The following is a 23,179-nucleotide window of genomic DNA, read 5'->3' on the forward strand; positions in this document are numbered from 1 at the left end:
GCTCACGCGGTGGAAGGGCGACAGGCAGTTTGGACAGTACTTATGCAGAAGTACTGCCCGCAACCTCTCTTCTGGGGATTTTTTTCGATATTCGGCACAGATCCTAAGGCTATGATCCCTGCCGCAGAGCTGGCAAGCAACGTCGAAACGCTTTGCGCCTCCCTCTGGCTTGGCCAATAAGGTTTGGTAACGGGTCATGATCTGAAAGAATATTGGTATCATTGATCATGCCCAAATTGAGGTTGGCGGAATGTTGTTTGGGTGGCGTAAACCAAAAAAAATTATATCGAATATGTATTTTCGCAAAGAAAAAAAACATTTTATTGAAAGAAATTAAAGGCCATAAGTAAATATTTATGCGCGCAAAGAAACGAAGAAAAAACGGGTTTAGCACGCATCCATGCGATGTGGCTGGTGCTTTAGTGCCTTTGGTACATTTTATAATTTGATTTGTGTCGGTAGATATCGCCGACGTATTCCTAGAATTTATTTTAGATTTTTGGTGAACTTTGATTTCACAGCAAGTGGCCTGCTACCACACGGAACGGTTCGAAACCTGGCTGAAAAGGTATTACAGAGTTGCACTTCCACCATTAAACATTATTTTCGACGTGTATTGTCGATAATATTGAGATTCCTGGAATTAAGTATTTTAAATCTCGACCAAATGAATGATTGATCGATATATGTAATACGCGACATGTGTTGCGTGTAGCAGCGCGTAAGGCATGATGTCGGTAATGCAGTGCATCGACAGTCAGAAATGGAGTGTAGAGATTTTGACTAGCAGATGTCGCTCTTCCATTTCCTGAATGAAAAAAATGTCATTCATTTAACACGCGGCGGTGAGTATACTCGTAGACTTGGTGATAATTTTAGTAATTAATTTATTTTTTTCTTCTTTTCTTTTCAGGTACACTCCTCGTGCTATGTAATGCAAAGGCGTTGATCAATCGTGTTTTTTGCTGCAAATTTTTCTCTTCTTCCGGAGTATGAAGATCCAGCTTCGACTTATGTTTTTGGTATTCTTCATAACGTGTAATCAACATAATCAAAATCAATATTGGAATGTTCTGCCTGTATGAGAGACCAAACTGCCCAAACATGTGTGCAGCCACGCGAGATGATTCACCTGCTAGTACAGGCATTCCAATTCGTTGTCGGTGACATTTGTACGTTGCAGAAGTTCCTGTAGGTAGACGCGAAGCCAGCCAAGTTGAAAGTCACTCTTTGGATAGCGTGAAAAATCCACTTCATCGACACCGGCAAATTCACAAAAATGATTTCCAATATCAAAAAACCTGAAAGTTGTAATCGGTGTACTTGGAAGTCAATAAAATTAACGCATGGCTGTGACTCCAAATAGACAATATTGCCCAGCAAAAGATCATTGTGAGCAAATACCGCCGGACTGTTTAGCCGTTCTAAATGCCTATATAGCGAGCTGGATTCATCGCGTAAACGTTTTATTGACAAGAAAATATCCTTAACGCTTTTATGTTTGACAGCATCAGTAAAAATGTCAGGTACCAAATCAAAGAAACTGCATTTTACGCCACAACATTGGCACACGGGGTTTATCGACATCACCACTAGTTCCAGCAACTCCTTCGTGAACTTTAATACGACGATGCGACCATACGAGTTGCCACCAAAGGCCAAATAGCCGGATCCAATACGCTTAGTGGGTTTAAAGTTACACCAGGTACGGAATCGTAAACAATTCCATTTTTAAATGTAGCAAATAGTGTAGGCGCGAATCCATACGTTTGTAACAATTGAATGCTTCGTGTATCAGCTTTACGATCGATCAATAAATCCGTTTTGTTACCATAGACCCGCACAAGCACAACGTTGCTGTCGAAAGCAGAATTACTCTCATTTTGTGTATTAGGGTTCGTATTGTTATGACTAACCACTTCGCCCATGATGGATGTGGTCACCTTTGAATCCACTGAGTTTGATGCTGCCGCAATTGAAAAATTAGGGTTGTTACTGCCATTTGAGCTGCCGTTATCAATGTCATTGCCATTGTAGCTTGTAACAGTGGACAGTGTTGGATCATAGAAGCAACCCACAAGCTTATTTTTAATGCCGTCCGTGAATATTTTTAAATTGTACATGACTAAGTTTCCAATGTGGTCGTATCACCTTTAGTATCTCTTTGGCACCGCTAAATACATCGTTACCAATGCGTATGGGTACAAAAAAACTGGAGTTGCAGCAGTGGATTGATTATTAAATTTTGTTTCTGTGCCCATACTACGTAGTAGTTCTTATAATTATTCGTATATGATTTTTGAAATGATTTGGTAATACAAGTTTTTTTGTTTGGTTGCTGTGCTTCTTATAATATTCCAGCTTAAATTTATGACCCGCGTGCCATATAGATATCGATTTATTAGGGTCCAACGACAATTTTGTACGAGTTTTTTGTTTGTTTTGAAAATTTGCTTCGGTTCAGATTTGAGTATCCCTAACAGGGACTTAAATGTATGCTTCTGGTTTCTATGATTCCAAATGTTTATTTTTTATTTTGGACATCAATTTTATTGTTAATGTCTTTACTATGAGAGGCGACTGTTGGTTTTACTGTCGATGTTGCTAAGGTGGGTTTGCACTACATGCTTGGTTGTAGTGGGTTTAGTGGTGGATGTGGCCAAAGGTTGGAACGCGATGCTGGCGCAGCGACTGGCGCCACCAATGCAAAGGCAAACAACAAACCGTGCCACGTTAGGTGAAGACAGAAGCCGCATATGATTCATTAAGCAGGAAAGGCGTAGATCAGCTGTAACATATCTAATATCTAATGCAAGTCTTAAGGCAATAGACACACAAAGTAGCTCATATCTCTAAAGAGGGCTTAAGGCTCACAATGGGCAAATTAGCTAGACACTGCCTTATGGCACCAAATGCTTATAAGTAAGGCCTCGTCAGTAACAGCAGGTGTAAGAATTAAACAAGATCCTAGAAAACTTCTAGTATTTCCCAAGACGACGGAGTTACTTTACAACATAAGTCTTGGTACCTAATTGGGTGTTTTCTGTTTGGTCGTTCAATATAACCTGTCGTCAAAGGCTGATCGTAAACAACTGTTAATGAATGTCGAAATCGTTATAGTGACCGCTTTCATAATTAATAAATTGTGATTATCGTTAAAAACAGTGGATTTTACTTGAGGACAACAAACGAATTTACTTTCTTCCAATTTAACAATGCAGTACTGACTTTTTAAAGTTAACTAAAAGTGAGCCACTTTCCTTGCACTCGCGAAATGATCAATAACTAGTTAGCTTCTTTTTAACAATTGTTTTTGTAGGGAAGGTTACTACTAAGTATACTTAGTAGCCAGCTCTCGGTTCTAGTATGTTCCAAATAGTTTGCTCAATTTCTTTGGTTGGAATGCAATGCATATAAAAGATAGTGTGCAGAAATCTGAGTTAATACTGTCACGGATATTAGAATCACTAAGCTTTACCATCACTAAGGCGATGCTAAGGCCATGCTAAGCGGTATTCACATCAATAATCAAATCATGTATACACATATATAAGGCAGCCGAGAGATGTCACACAGATGCATTTACTTATACGCCTATGTGTGTGCGAGAGACTGTAAACTACAAACTCACATACATCTGAGAGACGCTGAAAAGTAGACAATTGTAAACAAGTAGAAACTATATGAGAACTATAAACACACGAAATAGTTGGTAAGTTCTGGAAATAGAAGAGCCTAGACGTATGCAGCGTAAACTATAAAAGCGGCGCAAGCGAGTCAGAAGTAATTTAGTTTGATTTGTGTTTCGAGTAAGACGATATCTAGCGAGCAATAGCAGTATTATTTTGAAAGTCAGTTTCACTTAAGCTATCAGTATGGTTATTAAGCCAGCTAATTGCAAAGTATAAGGGTTATTGTGAAGTACTTTAATAAAGGCCATTTTTCCATTATTCAATATTGGAGTTATTTATTCAACAGTTTAGTGATACGAACTTAGCAAAAAGGCAAATAAGAGGATTTGCAGCAAATTCGTTACAATTGGTGTCAGAAGAGGAATTGTTGAATAAATTCCGAAGATTGGGAATACAACTTCGACACAGCAAAGTTGAGTGAATTGACGATCCAGCAACTGAAGGAGGAGTTGGAAGTCCGTGGATTGGCTACTTCTGGCAATAAATCCCAGCTAAAAAAACGACTAAGTGTAGCTATGGTATTTGAAAGAATCTACAATGCTGAGGAGTATGTCTTTCATTATGATAGCGACAAAACAACAACAAAAATGGAAGAAAAAAACGTAACACCGCAGACAGTGACGAGCACAATATCTCTACAAACATCGACAATGGCATCTCAGCTGGAGTCACAGGAGGCAGGCATTTCAGAAATGGCGTCGCAAATGTCATCTAAATTGGAAGAACAGAAGACATATATGCCATCTAAACTGGAAGCGCAAGAGGCGCGTATATCTGGAATGTCGACAAAAATTTCGGAACAGGTATCATCGCAGCTCTTTGCGAAACTGGAAGAGCAGGATGCAAAAATTTTACAACTCGAGGACAAAATTGATGCCGAGATAGAAGCGTTGAAAGGTTTTATGCAACAGTTACAACTAAATCGACCAGCTGTTCCAGCGAGCAATCCGAAGGTAAAAACTCCATCTTTTGACGGCTCTGTTCCTTTCGAGGTATTCAAGCTTCAATTTGAGAAGACCTCAGCAGTGAACAACTGGAATGCTGAAGATAAAGTTGCTGCTCTATTCGTAGCATTGAAGGGGCCAGCAGCCGAAATCCTAAAGACGATTCCCGAGGGAGAGCGCAACAACTGTGAAGCATTGATGGCCGCTGTCGAGGGACGTTATGGAGGCGAGCATAGAAAACAGATATACCAAATTGAGTTGCAAAACCGTTACCAAAAAGCAAATGAGACATTACAGGAGTTTGCTTCGGATGTTGAAAGATTGGCTCATCTTGCAAATGCGGACGCTCCCGTGGAATACACTGAAAGGGTAAAGATTCAGAGCTTTATTAACGGCATACGGGAACATTTGTTGAAACGGTGTCCCATGCACTGACTCAGGAAACAGCGTTACTTTTGAGTAAGCCCGCATACAAAGCTCATCGCGTGGAAGTGGAAAGGCCAGATTGGGTAGACACAATTTTGGAAGCACTGAAGGGATTAAAACAAAACAATGCCGGAGTTATGAAGTGTTTCAAGTGCGGTAACCCAAGTCACATTGCACGTCATTGCAGCACCGGTCATGGTAATTCCAACTTGGCTGGTCGTAAACGCAAAGCTGGAGGAGATAAACAAGAGCGAGTCAAATGTAAAGATCGAGAACTTGCCCCAGCTATTGAATGTCGTGTGATACATATCTCGCAAACTGGAAGGAAATCGAGCAGTCTTACCGTCAAAGGAAACGTGGATGGCAAGGAGTATGTACTGACTGTAGATAGATGCGCCCGTATCATTCCTTGATCCGATCTGATTTGGTCAACAGGAAAGTAAAGCCATTACCTGGAGCAAGATTGCGTACGATTACTGGCGAGTATAACCAAGTCCAGGGAGAAGTGGTATGTGAAGTCTTAATTGGGGAGGTCATGGTTCTACACAAATTCGCTGTGGCAGAGATCGTTGATGAAGTCATATTGGGAGTGGACTTCTTGGTTGACCATGACATCAAGATCGATATGCAGAGAAGGGTTATGCGTTATAAGAACCAGGATTAACCACTTAACTTCAGTTTGGAGAAAGGGTTCAGCAGCAATAGGGTACTGGTGGAAAAGACTCGACAAAGACCACGAAAGTCAAAGGCAAAAGTTGATAGATCGAATGGGCCAAATAAATCAAAATCAAAAGTACCTGCGAGAAAAACACTGGCATTGACAAACCCTAATGGATGCACTAAAACGACTGAAAGAATTTTCCAGAAAGAATGCAAGGGTGGTTTCAAGCCAGCGCGTACTACTCTTGTGAAACGTCAAGACGATACTGATGATGCAAAGTCAATCCGTCAAGATCAAGCTCTGCGAAGTAGTTCTTCATTGGCCAAGCAACAAAGTGCGAGGGAACGATCCAGGATAATGAGTAGTAAGATGAAATACAGGTACGACAACAAGAATAATTCGGAGGGTTTCTTGGAGGGAGATTTGGTACTGTTGTACAATCCTCGCCGGCGGAAAGGTGTTCCTTCCAAATTTTAGTGCAGTTGGGAAGGCCCGTACAAAGTTGTAAAAAGGATCAGTGATGACATCTACCGCATAAAAACAATTGGGAAACCACAAAATAGAAGGTTGGTTCATTTGGAGGGGCTAGTAGCGGTTAGATCGAGAGATTCGTCTGATCGGGACGATCAGACTTAGGTGGAGGGCAGTGTCACGGATATTAGCATCACTAGGCTATACCATCACTAAAGCCATGCTAAGCGGTATTTATGTCAATAATCAAATCATGTATACACATATATAAGGCAGCCGAGAGATGTCACACAGATGCATTTACTTATACGCCTATGTGTGTGCGAGAGACTGTAAACTACAAACTCACATACATCTGTGAGACGCTGAAAAGTAGACAATTGTAAACAAGTAGAAACTATATGAGAACTATAAACATACGAAATAGTTGGTAAGTTCTGGAAATAGAAGAGCCTGGAAGTATGCAGCGTAAACTATAAAAGCGGCGCAAGCGGGTCAGAAGTAATTCAGTTTGATTTGAGTTTCGAGTAAGACGATATCTAGCGAGCAATAGCAGTATTAATTTTGAAAGTCAGTTTCAGTTAAGCTATCAGTTTGGTTATTAAGTGTTATTGTGAAGTACTTTAATAAAGGCCATTTTTCCATTATTCAATATTGGAGTTATTTATTCAACAGTTTATTGATACGAACTTAGCAAAAAGGCAAATAAGAGGATTTGCAGCAAATTCGTTACAATATCGTTTGTTTTAGGCACTTTATTTTAATTTAAATTTTCGCTTTTAATTGTCTTATGTGGAAAATATTAGGATATTCAGATTGGAATTTAAGTTATTCGGACCTGTTCTCGATTTCGATTCCGACCAATTTATTCGGAATCGAAATGTTTTGGTGTTCTGAATATCGATTCCGACCAGACTTGATCGATTTGAAAAGTTTTGCCTCTGAGCAGTCGGAATCGAAAGTATTTAGCCTATTAAGTACAGATCATTTCATTATTTTCCCTACAAATAAGTTTTATTAAATTACTTATTTTATTTGGAAGATTTATTACAACGTTTTGCTGGACTATTTGTTTATTTAGTATAATAAATCTTAATTTGAAAACTCCTATCAAAAATTTTCTCACCTAAGCAAAGCGATTCCGATCGAAAGCAAGCCGACGTGTTCTCAATTTCGATCGATCGATCTTAGCGTTTTTTATGCAAAATTGCAATTGTCTTGTTGCCTCTGCATTTGCGAAAACCATTGGTGCTGGCGTTTTGTTCAAATTTTTGCACAATTTTAATTTAACTAAAACCAAAATAAAGAAGAACAGCTGGTTCGCTTTACTATCGACTCGATATGAAAACGATTCGAAAACAACTTCGTATCGATTTGTTTAAATCGGAATTGGGAACACCAAAAAGAAATCGACTCGGAATCAACCTCGCCTTACTTTTCAAAACGAGTCGGAATTCAGAACAGGCCGGATTGTCATTTAGAACACCGCCTTGTGTTTCTTACAGCCAACCTAATATAAACGCACGCAAGTAATTTTCTGTCAAAAATGTCTCATGTCCATACAACTTGTATGAGAGCAACCCAAGGTGAATTTGCTGCGTGAAACCCAAACTCGATATCCAATTTTTGTTCTGCGTGACATTTAGATTCGACGTTTGCACACATGCTTTACATTGTCGCAACGCATGCTTATTTGGGTTAGGGCAAAGAACGCCGGTACTTTTAAGTTTGAACGTGTGGTTCATATGGAAATTGATGTTTGGGGTGTAATTGCTAATTCAATTGTATTCTGGGGCAGATAGTTTACCTGCGTTAGGGTGTGTTGGCCTCGTTCACGGGAACGAGTGCTGGGTTATTTGTGTGTTGACCTCGTTCGGAGTGAACGGGAGCTGGGTTTTTTGGGATAAAGGAATGTGGATTATTAAAGTTCATTTTCCTTGTCGTTGGGCGGGAGTAGTACCAGTTTCGAGATTGGTCTCGTAATTTGTCCTTTAATTGTATTGACGTCAACAACACGTACACGGTTATCGGAACCTGGGTGTGCGTTGAAGATTCTCCCCATCCTCCACTCGTTTGGTTGTAGGTTATCCTCTTTTATGACGACTAGATCCGCGGGTTTTAAGTTTGTCTGTGGATGTTTCCACTTGTATCGTTTTTGGATTTCGGTGGGATATTCTGATTTCCATCTTTTGCAGATTGTTTGATGGAGAGTTTTCATCTTCTGCCATCGGGTTACAATTGAGGCAAGGTTTTCACTGCATTCGAGTTCAGGTGAGGCCAGAAGATGTCCACCCACGAGAAAGTGGCCTGGAGTAAGTGGCTACAGGTAGGAAGGGTCACTGGATGAGGAACTGAGGGGCCTAGAGTTGAGGCAGGCCTCAATTCGACATAAGAGGGTAGTAAACTCCTCAAAACTATATTTATGATCAGACGCGATCTTTTTAAGATGGGTCTTAAAACTTTTTACCCCCGCTTCCCACAAACCTCCCATGTGAGGAGCGCTTGGCGGTATAAAATGCCATTCAAAAATGTGATGGCTATATTTATTCAATGTTCCGTCCCTTGCTTCACGCAGAAATGCTTTAAACTCGGATCGTAAAGATCGCGAAGCTCCGACAAAGTTAGTACCATTGTCGGAGTAAACGTTTTTCGGACAGCCTCGTCTGGATACAAATCTGGCGAAGGCAGCTAGGAAGGACCCGGTACTAAGGTCGTTTGTCGCTTCTAGATGGATGGCTTTCATCGAAAAGCAGACAAACAAGCAAACGTATCCTTTTGAAATTTGACATCCCCTCCCTCTGTAGGATTTTATATCGAATGGTCCCGCGAAATCTACCCCGGTGTTGGTGAAGGCCCTAGAAAAGGTGGTGCGCTCCTTCGGAAGGATCCCCATAAGTTGCGTTTGTGTCCTCTTCCTGTAAATAGTACAGACCTTACAGTTGTGGATAACAGACCGTATCATTATTTTAACACGTGGGATCCAGTACTGAGTGCGGATATGACGTAGTATCAGCTGGTTCCCTCCATGCAGGGTGGTCTTATGAGAGGATTGAACTATAAGTCTGGATAACCTGCAAGTATAAGGAAGAATAATGGGATGACTTTCGTTATGGAACATGTCTTTGGATGCCCCAGTCCTCCCCCAGTTAGAATGATGCCTTCTTCATCTATATATGTGTCCAGGGGTAAAATCTCACTCTTGCCATTTATTAATTTTCCTGACTTCAAATTTGGGTACTCTTCTTGATAATGTTGCCTTTGGCATATTGTTATCAATATTTGTGTTGTTTTTCTATTTCGTCAGGGGTTATCGAATGAGAATTCGTTTTAAAGGAGGCTTCCGTTGTTGGGTGCGTATTCTGGAAAAACCGAAGAATATAAGATATAACCCGCAAAGCCCTTGGTAGATCGGAAATCCTATCCAGAATATCAAAGTTATTTTCGACCGATGTTGCATGAACTTTCACCCTCTTTTCCTTCATATTCGTATTGTAATCTTCTTCTTGTGTTGGGCAATTTTCGTTGTCTTCTTGTAACCAAGAAGTTTCCTGCCACCACAAAGAATTGTTGATTAGATCCGAAGCGTAGAGGCCTCTGCTCGCCAAATCTGCAGGATATGACGCGGAGTCTACGTGCCGCCATACTTTGTCTCCTACGACCACGAACATGGTGGTTTTCGGATCCATGCCAGCACTATAGTTGAATCTGTCCAAAGGGTTACTTTAATGTTCGAAAGTTTCTTATTTTCGACCACAGATTCGATCATTTCTGCTAGTAGAACTGCACCGCAGAGTTCGAGTCGAGGCAAGGGTATGGTTTTGACGGGGGCTACTCTCGTCTTGGCCATCAACAGGTTGGTGAAGACTTGATCCTTTGTCTGTACCCTCAGGAAAACAGTGGCGGCATATGCTTTTTCTGAAGCATCGCTGAATCCATGTATTTCGATATTGTCCTTCAATGTGTAGTGAACCCATCGCGGTATGCGTATATCGTTGATCTTTTCGTAGTCAGTCCTGAATGCTTGCCACCGATGTAAAGTAGTTTTAGACACATTTGCATCCCAGCCTGTCCCTTCCAACCAAATATTTTGCATTATTATCTTGGCTACAATTACCACTGGTGCCAGCCAGCCAAGAGGGTCGAACAGCTTTGCAATCGCAGAAAGTATAGCCCCTTTTGTGATGGCATCACTGTTTTCAAAAGGTTTAGCAGTAAAATAGAATAGGTCGGAATGCGCGTTCCACTTAATGCCTAGAGCTTTAACCATACTAGTATCTTCAAACTCTAGGAAGTCCCCTGTTAATAAATGTTGCTTCGGTATACCCTGCAGAATTTTATTGCAGTTGGATGTCCATTTTCGCAATGGGAAGCCGGCCGATTGCAATGCCGATGATATCTGATCCCTTGCCCTCATCGCAGTTTCGATGCTGTGTCCACCGGCGAGTACGTCGTCAACGTACATACAATTTCGCAAGATATCTGCTGCCATTGGATGCGAGGTCTCCACGTCATCAGCCAGTTTGTGTAGTGTTCGAATCGCAAGGTAGGGAGCGCAAGTCACTCCAAATGTTACTGTTTTCAGTTCATAAAAGTTGATTGGATCCTTGGGGCAGTTGCGAAATACGATTCGCTGGAATTTCATTTGATTTTCATTAACCCATATTTGGCGATACCTTTTTTTCTATGTCGCTTTTGAATACGTATTTCAACAGCCGCCAAAGTAGTATCAGGATTGTTAGGTCGGTTTGGAGTATTGGCTCACAGTAAAGCTCCAAATCAGTACTATGCTCGTTTTAGAAGATAGCTGCAGTTGTATGGACACTTGCAAATATGTTAATTTTTATCTATAGAGAATGAAATAACAAGATCTTACAGACTTATCTACAGACCTTTTCGTACGGGGTATATACCAAATGAGAGCGTGTGAAAGGGCCTTTTAAACGAGCTATCTTCCAGATCGGTGCTATGTCTGTTTAGAAGATAGCTGCGGTTGTATGAACACTTGATAGTCTGCTAATTGTAACGACAGCCATATCATCAGTCGTGTAGGAATACGCGTGTATTTGTATGTGTTTTTATCCGCGAAGCAACAACCGCCCAAGTAAAAGCGTGTATGAATGTGTGGGTATGTAGCTTGTCGCGCAGGCGTAGGTTCTATGATATCCACCAGCCTCCGAAAGTGATCGAACATTAGAAAATTTTAGTTTCAAGGTGTCTACAAAGTTATGCGGTTCGGTCTGCTCGGTCGAATGTATAGGTTAGGTTAGGTTGAACTGGACGGTCCATGAGGACCTCACATAGACTGAATGAGTCCGTGTGTTACCAGAAATTTGTTTTAACGACCAAACTGAAAAACCCTATCAAAAACCAGGACCTATGTTATAAAATAACTCCGTCCTCTTGGCAAATACTAGAAGCTTCCTAGGACTTAAGCCACTTCCTGCTTCTAGATCTGACAGCTGTATCACCCCTAATAGCTGGAGTCTTAGCCTGGCAAGCGCAGGGCACGAGCCTCCTCCAGCTCGCACTTCCTACATCTGCTATCACTGACCAAGCCTAATTTAAAGGCATGTGACGCCAGAAGGCAGAGTCCAGTCAGAATACACGTCATGAGTCAACAGTCCTCTCTTTTTATACTCAGTTGAGCAGAGCTCACAGAGTATATTAACCTTGATTGGATAACGGTTGGTTGTACAGAATAAAGGAATCGAAATAGATATAGAGTTCCATATATCAAAATCATCAGTATCCAAAAAAAATTTGATTGAGCCATGTCCGTCCGTCCGTCCGTTAACACGATAACTTGAGTAAATTTTGAGGCATCTTAATTAAATTTGGTACGTATGTTCCTGGGCAATCATCTCAGATCGCTATTTAAAATGAACGATATCGGACCATAATTACGCCCATTTTTTTGATATCGAAAATTTTGAAAAACCGATAAAGTGCGATAATTCATTACCAAAGACGGATAAAGCGATGAAAAGTAGGTGAGTTGAACTTATGACGCAGAATAGAAAATTAGTAAAATTTTGGATAATGGGCGTGGGACCGCCCACTTTTAAAAGAATGTAATTTAAAAGTTTTGCAAGCTGTAATTTGGCAGTCGTTGAAGATATCATGATGAAATTTGGTAGGAACGTTACTCCTACTACTATATGTATGCTAGGCCGGGTCGATTTGTGGGGAGGCAAAAAAATCGCCCATTGCTCTCATATTCTAGGGATCAAAATAAGAAACTTTGCCGAAGGAACTATACCTCTAAAGCGAATTCTGGTGTCCCCCAATTTGGGTCGAACTTTTGGGTAGGGGCAAATTTTGAAAAATCCCACTATGACCCATTTAGAGTGCTCCAATCGAGTCCAAATGTATGACCGACCCCCACTAACTTTGGGGGCCCCACCCACCGATGCCAGCGGCACACCCCCTGGAACCCCATGGGGGTTCACCATACAAACATTTCAAAAAATCGCCGGTTTTGCACTTTACATGAAAAAATCAGCGAAATGCCTATGTTTTTGCTTTTTGGAGTTTATTTTTCTCTTTAGAAATTCATTTAGTCAGAACATATGTAAATGAAAAAATTAATTTAACTTAGTAATAGAAAAGAAATTAAAAAAAAAATTATTAGAAATTAGCGTTTTTACAACCCTTCTAAAACCAAGGCATCACTGTGATGCATTTGCAAGTCGTAAACATAGTTGTGTGGGTTTTTTATTCAACCGTTTTAAAAAATGAAGGTATCTCTGTGACACAATTGCAGATCGTAAAATTGCTTGTGTTGTTTTTTTAAGCCACCACAAGACACAGCAGGTAGAATTGAAATTACCATTTCATTCTTATTACCTCGTCTCGTAGACCATATATAACGCAACAGTTTTTGTGAATGCATTAAGTCGTTGTGAAGAACTCAAAGTGTGAAGTGCTAATTTCAGATAAAAAAAATATTTCAAAACAAATAATAGGTGAAGTGACCATCCAAATCAAAAAGTTTACAATGAATCCACCATCCTCTGCACAGCAAGATGAAGCAACTACATCAACAACTATCGAAAACCCAATGAGTCATATACCCAAGCATGATGTTACTGTTTTTGGTGTGTCTGCTGATTTAACTGATCTAAATTTACCAACCCATCTGGATATCTTGAGATATTATTTTTACTTAAGCGAACGTGCTAAAACATAACAAAAAAAGTTTTCCCATAAATCATTCACTATTCAAGTACAAGATGAGTTGATTGGAATTTGGGAAAAACTTGGTATGGAAATAATGCTGAAAAAAAGTGTATTTAATAAATTGAATAAATTGCTTGACAAGTATCAAGAGCAAATCAAGAGAAGAATCAACACCCAACAATTTACAGAGTATGTAAAATCTCTGGAAACAATTTTTTACATTGGAACATGTAAATGCGATTTGAAGGCAGCTCCATGTGCATGCGGCTGGGCCCGAACGCCTCAAAGAGTTCATGCACGATCAACATAATCAGAGAAGACTAAAAATGGATGCATTTATGATGGAAACTGAAGAGCAAGGAGCAACGTCTATGTCATCAATGCCAACATACCAAGATCCCGATGATTCAACATACGCACCGTCACCGGTTCAAGAAGATATGGATAGAAGCACAAGTTCACAATACACAGAGAGATACGATTGTTTTAACTTTGCCTTGGTAAATGACAGATTCGGTGTGCCTGACAGAGTAGCATCAGCATTGGGAACCACTCTTTTGGAAGATTTTAAAATTAAAGATAAGCATGGGAAACCTCTCATCATGGATAAATCGAAAGTTCGCATAGAAAAACAGAAATGCAGACAGGAAGTGCTTCGCAAACGATTAAATGATACCAATTTGTTAGCGTTTTCATTCAATGGCAGAAAAGATGATACTTTAACTATATATAAAATTGATGAGAAGTATCATACTAGGATGGTAAAAGAACCTCATTTTGTTATTTTGAGAGAACCCAATTCTGAATTGATTGGTTACGTAAGACTGGAACATGAAACCGCTGAATACAAAACAACCAAATTAAATGGTTTTTTCAACGATAAAAATATATCACTGGATGCATTAATTGGAATATGCACTGACGGTGAGCCAACAAACACTGGCCCACACGGTGGAATTATACGACGATTCGAATTGCTGTTAAAAAGATCATTCATTACATTGGTTCGTTTGTCTTCTACACTTCAACGAACTTCCGTTTCGGCATTTGTTTGAAGCTTTGGATAAATCAACCAGCACTGGACCAAGATCGGCAACCAGAAAACTGAGCCGTCAAATCGAAACTTGTGAAACTCTTCCGGTAAGTTATTGCTATCACTCATTTATTATAATTTTCAACCATTTTTAATTATTTTATTATACTCAGTTGAGCAGAGCTCACAGAGTATATTAAGTTTGATTGGAAAACGGTTGGTTGTACATATATAAAGGAATCGAGATAGATATAGACTTCCATATATCAAAATAATCAGGATCGAAAACAAATTTGATTGAGCCATGTCCGTCCGTCCGTCCGTCCGTCCGTCCGTCCGTTAACACGATAACTTGAGTAAATTTTGAGGTATCTTGATGAAATTTGGTATGTAGGTTCCTGAGCACTCATCTCAGATCGCTATTTAAAATGAACGATATCGGACTATAACCACGCCCACTTTTTCGATATCGAAAATTTCGAAAAAACGGAAAAAGTGCGATAATTCATTACAAAAGACCGATAAAGCGACGAAACTTGGTAGATGAGTTGAACTTATGACGCAAAATAGAAAATTAGTAAAATTTTGGACAATGGGCGTGGCACCGCCCACTTTTAAAAGAAGGTAATTTAAAATTTTGCAAGCTGTAATTTGGCAGTCGTTGAAGATATCATGATGAAATTTGGCAGAAACGTTACTCTTATTACTATATGTACGCTTAATAAAAATTAGCAAAATCGGAGAAGGACCACGCCCACTTTTAAAAAAAAAATTTTTTTTAAGTAAACTTTTAACAAAAAATTTAATATCTTTACAGTATATAAGTAAATTATGTCAAGATTCAACTCCAGTAATGATATGGTGCAACAAAATACAAAAATAAAAGAAAATTTAAAAATGGGCGTGGCTCCGCCCTTTTTCATTTAATTTGTCTAGGATACTTTTAACGCCATAAGTCGAACAAAAATTAACCAATCCTTTTGAAATTTGGAAGGGGCATAGATTTTATGGCTTTAACTGTTTTCTGTGAAAACGGGCGAAATCGGTTGATGCCACGCCCAGTTTTTATACACAGTCGTCCGTCTGTCCTTCCGCATGGCCGTTAACACGATAACTTGAGCAAAAATCGATATATCTTTACTAAACTCAGTTCACGTACTTATCTGAACCCACTTTATCTTGGTATGAAAAATGAACGAAATCCGACTATAACCACGCCCACTTTTTCGATATCGAAAATTGCGAAAAATGAAAAAAATGCCATAATTCTATACCATATACGAAAAAAGGGATGAAACATGGTAAGGTAAGGATTGTTTTATTGACGCGAAATATAACTTTAAAAAAAACTTTATAAAATGGTTGTGACACCTACCATATTCAGTAGAAGAAAATGAAAAAGTTCTGCAGGGCAAAATAAAAAACCCTTAAAATCTTGGCAGGTATTACATATATAAATAAATTAGCGGTATCCAACAGATGATGTTCTGGGTCACCCTGGTCCACATTTTGGTCGATATCTGGAAAACGCCTTCACATATACAACTACCACCACTCCCTTTTAAAACTCTCAATAATACCTTTAATTTGATACCCATATCGTACAAACTCATTCTAGAGTCACCCCTGGTCCACCTTTATGGCGATATTTCGAAAAGGCGAACACCTATAGAACGAAGGCCCACTCCCTTTTAAAAATACTCATTAACACCTTTCATTTGATACCCATATCGTACAAACAAAGTCTAGAGTCACCCCTGGTCCAGAAAGGCCCACTCCCTCTTAAAATACTCATTAACTCCTTTGGTTTGATACCCATATTGCACAAACGAATTCTAGAGTCACCCCTGGCCCACCTTTATGGCGATATCTCGAAACGGCGTCCACCTATGGAACTAAGATTTACTCCCTTTTAAAATACTCATTAACACCTTTCATTTGATACCCATATCGTACAAACGCATTCTAGAGTCACACCTGGTCCATCTTTATGGCGATATCTCGAAAAGGCGTCCACCTATAGAACTAAGGCCCACTCCCTCTTAAAATACTCATTAACTCCTTTCGTTTGATACCCATATTGCACAAAAGAATTCTAGAGTCACCCCTGGTCCACCTTTATGGCGATATCTCGAAAAGGGGTCCACCTATAGAACTAAGCCCCACGCCCTTTTAAAATAATCATTAACACCCTTCATTTGATATCCATATCGTACAAACAAATTCTAGACTCACCCCTGGTCCACCTTTATTGCGATACCTCGAAAATGCGTCCACCTATAGAACTAAGGCCCACTCCCTGTTAAAATACTCATTAACTCCTTTCGTTTGATACCCATATTGCACAAACCAATTCTAGAGTCACCCCTGGCCCACCTTTATGGCGATATCTCGAAACGGCGTCCACCTATAAAACTAAGGCCCACTCCCTTTTAAAATACTCATTAACACCTTTCGTTTGATGCCCATATTGTGCAGACAAATTCTAGGGTCACCCTTGGTCTACCTTTATGGCGATATCTCGAAAAGGCGAACACCTATAAAACGAAGGCCCACTCCCTCTTAAAATACTCATTAACACCTTTCATTTGATACCCATATCGTACACAAAAATTCTAGAAACTTTATGGCGATATCTCGAAAGGGCATCCACCTATAGAACTAAGGCCCACACCCTTTTAAAATACTCATTAGCACCTTTCATTTGATACCCATATCGTACAAACAAATTCTAGAGTCACCCCTGGTCCACCTTTATGGCCATATCTCGAAAAGGCGAACACCTATAAAACGAAGGCCCACTCCCTTTTAAAAATACTCATTATCACCTTTCATTTGATACCCATATCGTACAAACAAAGTCTAGAGTCACCCCTGGTCCACCTTTATTGCGATACCTCGAAAATGCGTCCACCTATAGAACTAAGGCCCACTCCCTCTTAAAATACTCATTAACTCCTTGCGTTTGATACCCATATTGCACAAACGAATTCTAGAGTCACCCCTGGCCCACCTTTATGGCGATATCTCGAAACGGCGTCCACCTATAGAACTAAGGCCCACTCCCTTTTAAAATACTCATTAACACCTTTCGTTTGATGCCCATATTGTGCAAACAAATTCTAGGGTCACCCCTGTTCCGCCTTTATGGCGATATCTCGAAACGGCGTCCACCTATGGAACTAAGGATTACTCCCTTTTAAAATGCTCATTAACACCTTTCTTTCCTTTGATACCCATATCGTACAAACGCATTCTAGAGTCACCCCTGGTCCATCTTTACGGCGATATCTCGAAAAGGCGTCCATCTATAGAACTTAGGTCCACGCCCTTTTAAAATACTCATTAATACCTTTCATTTGATACCCATATCGTACAAACGCATTCTAGAGTCAACCCTGATCCACCTTTATGGCTATATCCCTAAACGGAGTCCACCTATAGAACTATGGCCCACTCCCTCATAAAATACTCTCTAATGCCTTTCATTTGATACACATGTCATACAAACACATTCCAGGGTTTCCCTCGGTTCATTTTCCTACATGGTTATTTTCCCTTATGTTGTCACCATAGCTCTCAACTGAGTATGTAATGTTCGGTTACACCCGAACTTAAACTTCCTTACTTGTTATTATATATTTTCAGGTGGTGGACGGCTTCCAGAAAATTGAGTTGCAAAATATGCCCCCTGCTCCAGAAAAAATAGAATTTTCCACCGAATCGAAGTACTTATACGATATGGCCCGTGCAATTTCTAGCGGCGTAGTTCCGGTGGATCTGGCTAACATCAAACCAGAGGAAATTGTACGTTCTCGGTGGCTCACCAAGGCCGCTAGATTATTGCGATTATATGTGACAACGGAAAATCCAGATGCAAATTTAAGAATTTTGGTTCAATTTATAATTAAATGTTATGTGCCAATGTACTTCAGTATCAAGTATTACAGCTCTGTCGTGTACGGCAGTTTACGCAAAATTGTCAATCAAGTAATTAAAGATAATTCATATTATGCGCATTCGGAAAATATCTTTTTATCAATGTTGTTTGATGATAGCAAAGAAAGGCGCGACTGTGCCATCAAGAAAATTCTATGCTATCGAACCGATGTTGACGAGCCAATGGAACTTAGAGTTTATAAAAAACCAGATATAAACTTTAATTGCACAAGTTATACGGAAATTATCAATTTGAATGATATAAATATCGTATTTGAACCACCATTCACGCGAAGCATTCCGTACGATACATTGAAAGAATATTTAAATCAAGATGATCCACCGTTTAATGATCCAAAAATTCCATCACACACACAAGGAACGACATGTTCAATTGCTAGCTAGCGTTTCCAAACGGGTTATACCGGAAAATGTAGAGGCTGTTATGGCGACGACATTAGAGAGCCGTGCGAAATTGCCCAGACTTGAAAGTTAAAAAGATTTCAAACAATAATTTTTTTTAGTTTCTTTTCGATAACTCACTTAAATTAATTTTTTCATTTACATATGTTCTGACTAAATAAATTTCTTAAGAGAAAAAATAGATATTATTATAAATAAATAATAAATATTATTATAAATAAATAAATAAAAATAAAGAAAAAACATAGCCATTTAGCTGATTTTTTCATTTAAAGTGCAAAACCGGCGATTTTTTGAAATGTTTGTTTGGTGAACCCTCAGGGAGGTACCAGGGGGTGTACCACTGGCATCGGTGGGTCGGGCCTCCAAAGTTAGTGGGGGTCGGTCATTCATTTGGACTCGATTGGAGCACTTTAAAAGGGTCAAAGTGGGATTTTTCAAAATTTGCCCCTACCCAAAAGTTCGACCCAAATTGGGGGACACCAGAATTCGTTTTAGAGGTATGGTTCCTTCGGCAAAGTTTCTTATTTTGATCCCTGGAATACGATTTTCACAGAGCAATGAGTGATTTTTAAATCGACCCTCCCTAATGCATACGTACCACCACTCACAGATGCCTGTGTGTATTAGTGACCACAAGCATATGTGGGTGGTAGTAAACTAAAGAAAAGAAATAAAAGGAAATTATGTTACGCGGTGGGGGGGAGGGGGGGGGGCGGATATATTTAGGCCTGTGGCCTAAACAATGCTATAAGTCGAACAAAAATTTACCAATCCTGGTGAAATTTGGTAGTGGCTTAGAATCTGGGACGATAACTGTTTTCTCTGAAAAAGGGCGAAATCGGTTGAATCCACGCCCAGTTTTTATACACAGTCGACCGCCTGTCCTTCCGCTCGGGCGTTAACACGATAATTTGAGCAAAAATCGATATATCTTTACTAAACTCAGTTCACGTACTTATCTGAACTCACTTTGTATTGGTATAAAAAAGGGCCGAAACTCGAGAATGACCCACTTTTTCGATATCGAAAATTACGAAAAATGAAAAAAATGCCATAATTCTATACCAAATATGAAAAAAGAGATGAAACATGGTAATTGGATTGGTTTGTAGACACAAAATATAACTTTAGAAAAAAACTTTGTAAAATGGGTGTGACACCTACCATATTAAGTAGAAGAAAATGAAAAAGTTATTCAGGGCGAAATCAAAAGCCCTTGGAATCTTAGCAGAAACAGTATTATATTGTATTACATATATAAATAAATTAGCGGTATCCGACAGATGATGGTCTGGGTCACCCTGGTCCACATTTTGGTCGATATCTGGAAAACGCCTTCACATAGCCCTCATTAGTACCTTTAATTTGATACCCATATCGTACAAATAAGTTATAGAGTCAACCCTGGTCTACTTTTATGCCGATATCTCAAAAAGGCGACCACCTATAGAACTAAGGCCCACTCCATTTTAAAATACCCATTAACACGTTTCATTTGATACCAATATTGTACAAGCACATTCTAGAGTCACCACTGTTCCACCTTAAAGCGGTATCTCGAAAAGGCGTCCACCGTTAGAACTAAGGCCCACTCCCTTTTAAAATACTCATTAACTCCTTTCGTTTGATACTCATATTGTACGAACGCTTTCTAGAGTCACCCCTGGTCCACCTTTATGGCGATATCTCGAAAAGGCGTCCACCTATAGTACTAAGGCCCACTTCTTTTTAAAATGCTGATTAACACCTTTCATTTGATACCCATATCGTAAAAACAAATTCTAGAGTCACCCCTGGTCCACCTTTATGGCGATATCTCGAAAAGGCGTCCGTCCACCTATAGAGCTAAGGCGCACGCCCATTTAAAATACTCATTAACACCTTCGTACAAAGGCATTCTAGAATCACCCCTGGTCCACCTTTATGGCGATATCTCGAAAAGGCGTCCACCCATAGAACTAAGGCCCACTCCCTTTTAAAATTCTCATTAACACCTTTCGTTTGATACCCATATTGTACGAACGCATTCTAGAGTCACCCCTGGTCCACCTTTATGGCGATATCTCGAAAAGGCTTCCACCTATAGTCCTAAGGCCCACTCCTTTTTAAAATGCTGATTAACACCTTTGATTTGATACCCATATCGTACAAACAAATTTTAGAGTCACCCCTGGTCCACCTTTATGCCGATATCTCGAAAATGCGTTCCCCTATAGAACTAAGGCGCACGCCCTTTTAAATTCTTCATTAACACCTTTCATTTGATACCCATATCGTACAAACAAATTCTAGAGTCACCCCTGGTCCACCTTTATGGCGATATCTCTAAAAGGCGTCCACCTATAGAACTAAGGCCCACTCCGTTTTAAAATACTGATTAACATCTTTCATTTGATACCCATATCGTACAAACAAATTCTAGAGTCACCCCTGGTCCACCTTTATGGCGATATCTCGAAAAGGCGTCCACCTATAGAACTAAGCCCACGCCCTTTTAAAACACTCATTACCCACCTTTCATTTGATACCCATATCGTACAAGCAAATTTCAGAGTCAGCCCTGGTCCCTCTTTATGGCGATATCCCTAAATGACGTCCACCTATAGAACTATGGCTCACTCCCTCTTATAATACTCTTTAATGTCTACCATTTGATACACATGTCATACAAACACATTCCAGGGTTACCCTAGGGTCATTTTCCTAGATGGTGATTTTCCCTTATTTTGTCTCCATAGCTCTCAGCGGAGTATGTAATGTTCAGTTACACCCGAACTTAGCCTTCCTAACTTGTTAATGATAGAAGCAACTTTGTTAGTCTAAGGTTGTAAGACCTACACATAATTTTCGACACTTTACAGCCCCTGCTTGAACCCTCGTCTTTCCTGCTTGGTCGATCATGTGCACCACTCGCCTTCGCTTAATCTCGCCCAGTCTAATTGGGACGTCTACGGAGCAAGCTTCAAGGGATGCGCCCGTTTTAGCTAGTTCATCCGCTTTTTCATTCGCATATATTCCCATATGCCCTGGGGCACAATATAGATGTATGCGATTATTTCCACTCTAACACGCATTTAGATGCTGTGCTATGCGAATTTATTGCCTTAATTGCTGCTTGACTGTCAATAAAAAAAGTTAATACGGTTGCAGCTTAAGTTATTTTCTTCCAGGTTTCCTACTGCTTTGGTTACGGCTACTATTTCCGCTTGCAAAACGCTCCAGTAATCCGGCAGCCTGTAGGATCTGTTTATTTCCGGATCAGCACAGTATACCGCAGACCCTACTCCTTCCGCTACTTTGGAACCATCTGTGTACACATGTATCGCCTCTTCCGCCATTTGAGCACCCTTGCGCCAACCGTCCACCTCTATTGTGGCCTTAAGATCGCCCTCGAAGCGCAGATAGGGAATCAGGTAGTGTGTTCGTCTTGTGATTTATGACGCTATACTACTATGGCCGTATGGTCGGCGCTCAAGCTGCCCCGAGGCACCGATCCTGGTTGCAGTTGTTAACGCTATGTTCTTTGCTACCAGTTCTACAGGTGGAATGTGCAGAATGGCATACAATGCAGCCGTCGGGGTTGTTTTCGGGGCTCCCGTAATGCTAAGCATTGATAGTCTGCATACCCCCTCTAATTTTTGGAGGTAGGTTATTTTTTGTGTGGCTTTCCACTAAATAAGAACTCCATATTATATAATATGGCTTACAATCGCTGTAAAACCCAATGAGAAAGAGAGGGCGATAAGACCAACGTACACCCCAGCGTTCTTTTACATGCATAAAGTGCCTTTGAATCCTTCTTCACCCTCTCCTCCACGTTGAGTTTCCATGACAACTTACTGTCTAGGATGATTCCTAAATATTTGTGCAAGGTTTCTCCTGTAGGGTCACCCCTCCTAACTTAGGCCTGATCCATTTTGGGACCTTTTCCTCTTTGTAAACAAGACCATATCCGTCTTCTCCGCGTTGACCATTAACCCGACATTAGATGGCCAGGTATGAATATCCCGAAGCGCCCGATCCATCAAAGAGCTAGTCGTTGGAAGGCACTTTCCACTTATGACCAGTGTCCACAGCAGAGGTGACAGCAAACCCTCCCTGCGGCGTTCCCCTCTCCACTGAGTTCGTGGCCTAGTACAATCCCCATTGTGATGTAATCTTCCTGCAATTTATCATGCAGCCGATCCATCTCGTTAAGGCTGGATGTACTTTAATGTAATTAAGACCATCCATAATCGCCCATTTAGAAATATTATTGAAAGCCCCGGCAATGTCTAAGAAGACTCTTAGAGCATATTCCTTATATTCCAGGGCTTTCTCTATGCTTATTACCACCCTATGAAATGCGGTGTCTACCGACTTGCCTTTGGTGTGCGCATATTGTGTTGTGGAGAGCAGCTTTTCATCC

The 23,179-nt window shown here is 40.2% G+C and overlaps 1 pseudogene; it reads right to left on the bottom strand.

Moving 5' to 3' along the window:
• Positions 1 to 887: 887 nt before the first annotated feature.
• Positions 888 to 22,601, bottom strand: LOC137236023 (ethanolamine kinase-like; annotated as a pseudogene).
• Between the last annotated feature and the right edge of the window lie 578 nt (positions 22,602 to 23,179).

This window comes from Eurosta solidaginis, unplaced genomic scaffold (assembly GCF_040869045.1).
Source record: "Eurosta solidaginis isolate ZX-2024a unplaced genomic scaffold, ASM4086904v1 ctg00001074.1, whole genome shotgun sequence".
NCBI classification, from domain to species: domain Eukaryota; kingdom Metazoa; phylum Arthropoda; class Insecta; order Diptera; family Tephritidae; genus Eurosta; species Eurosta solidaginis.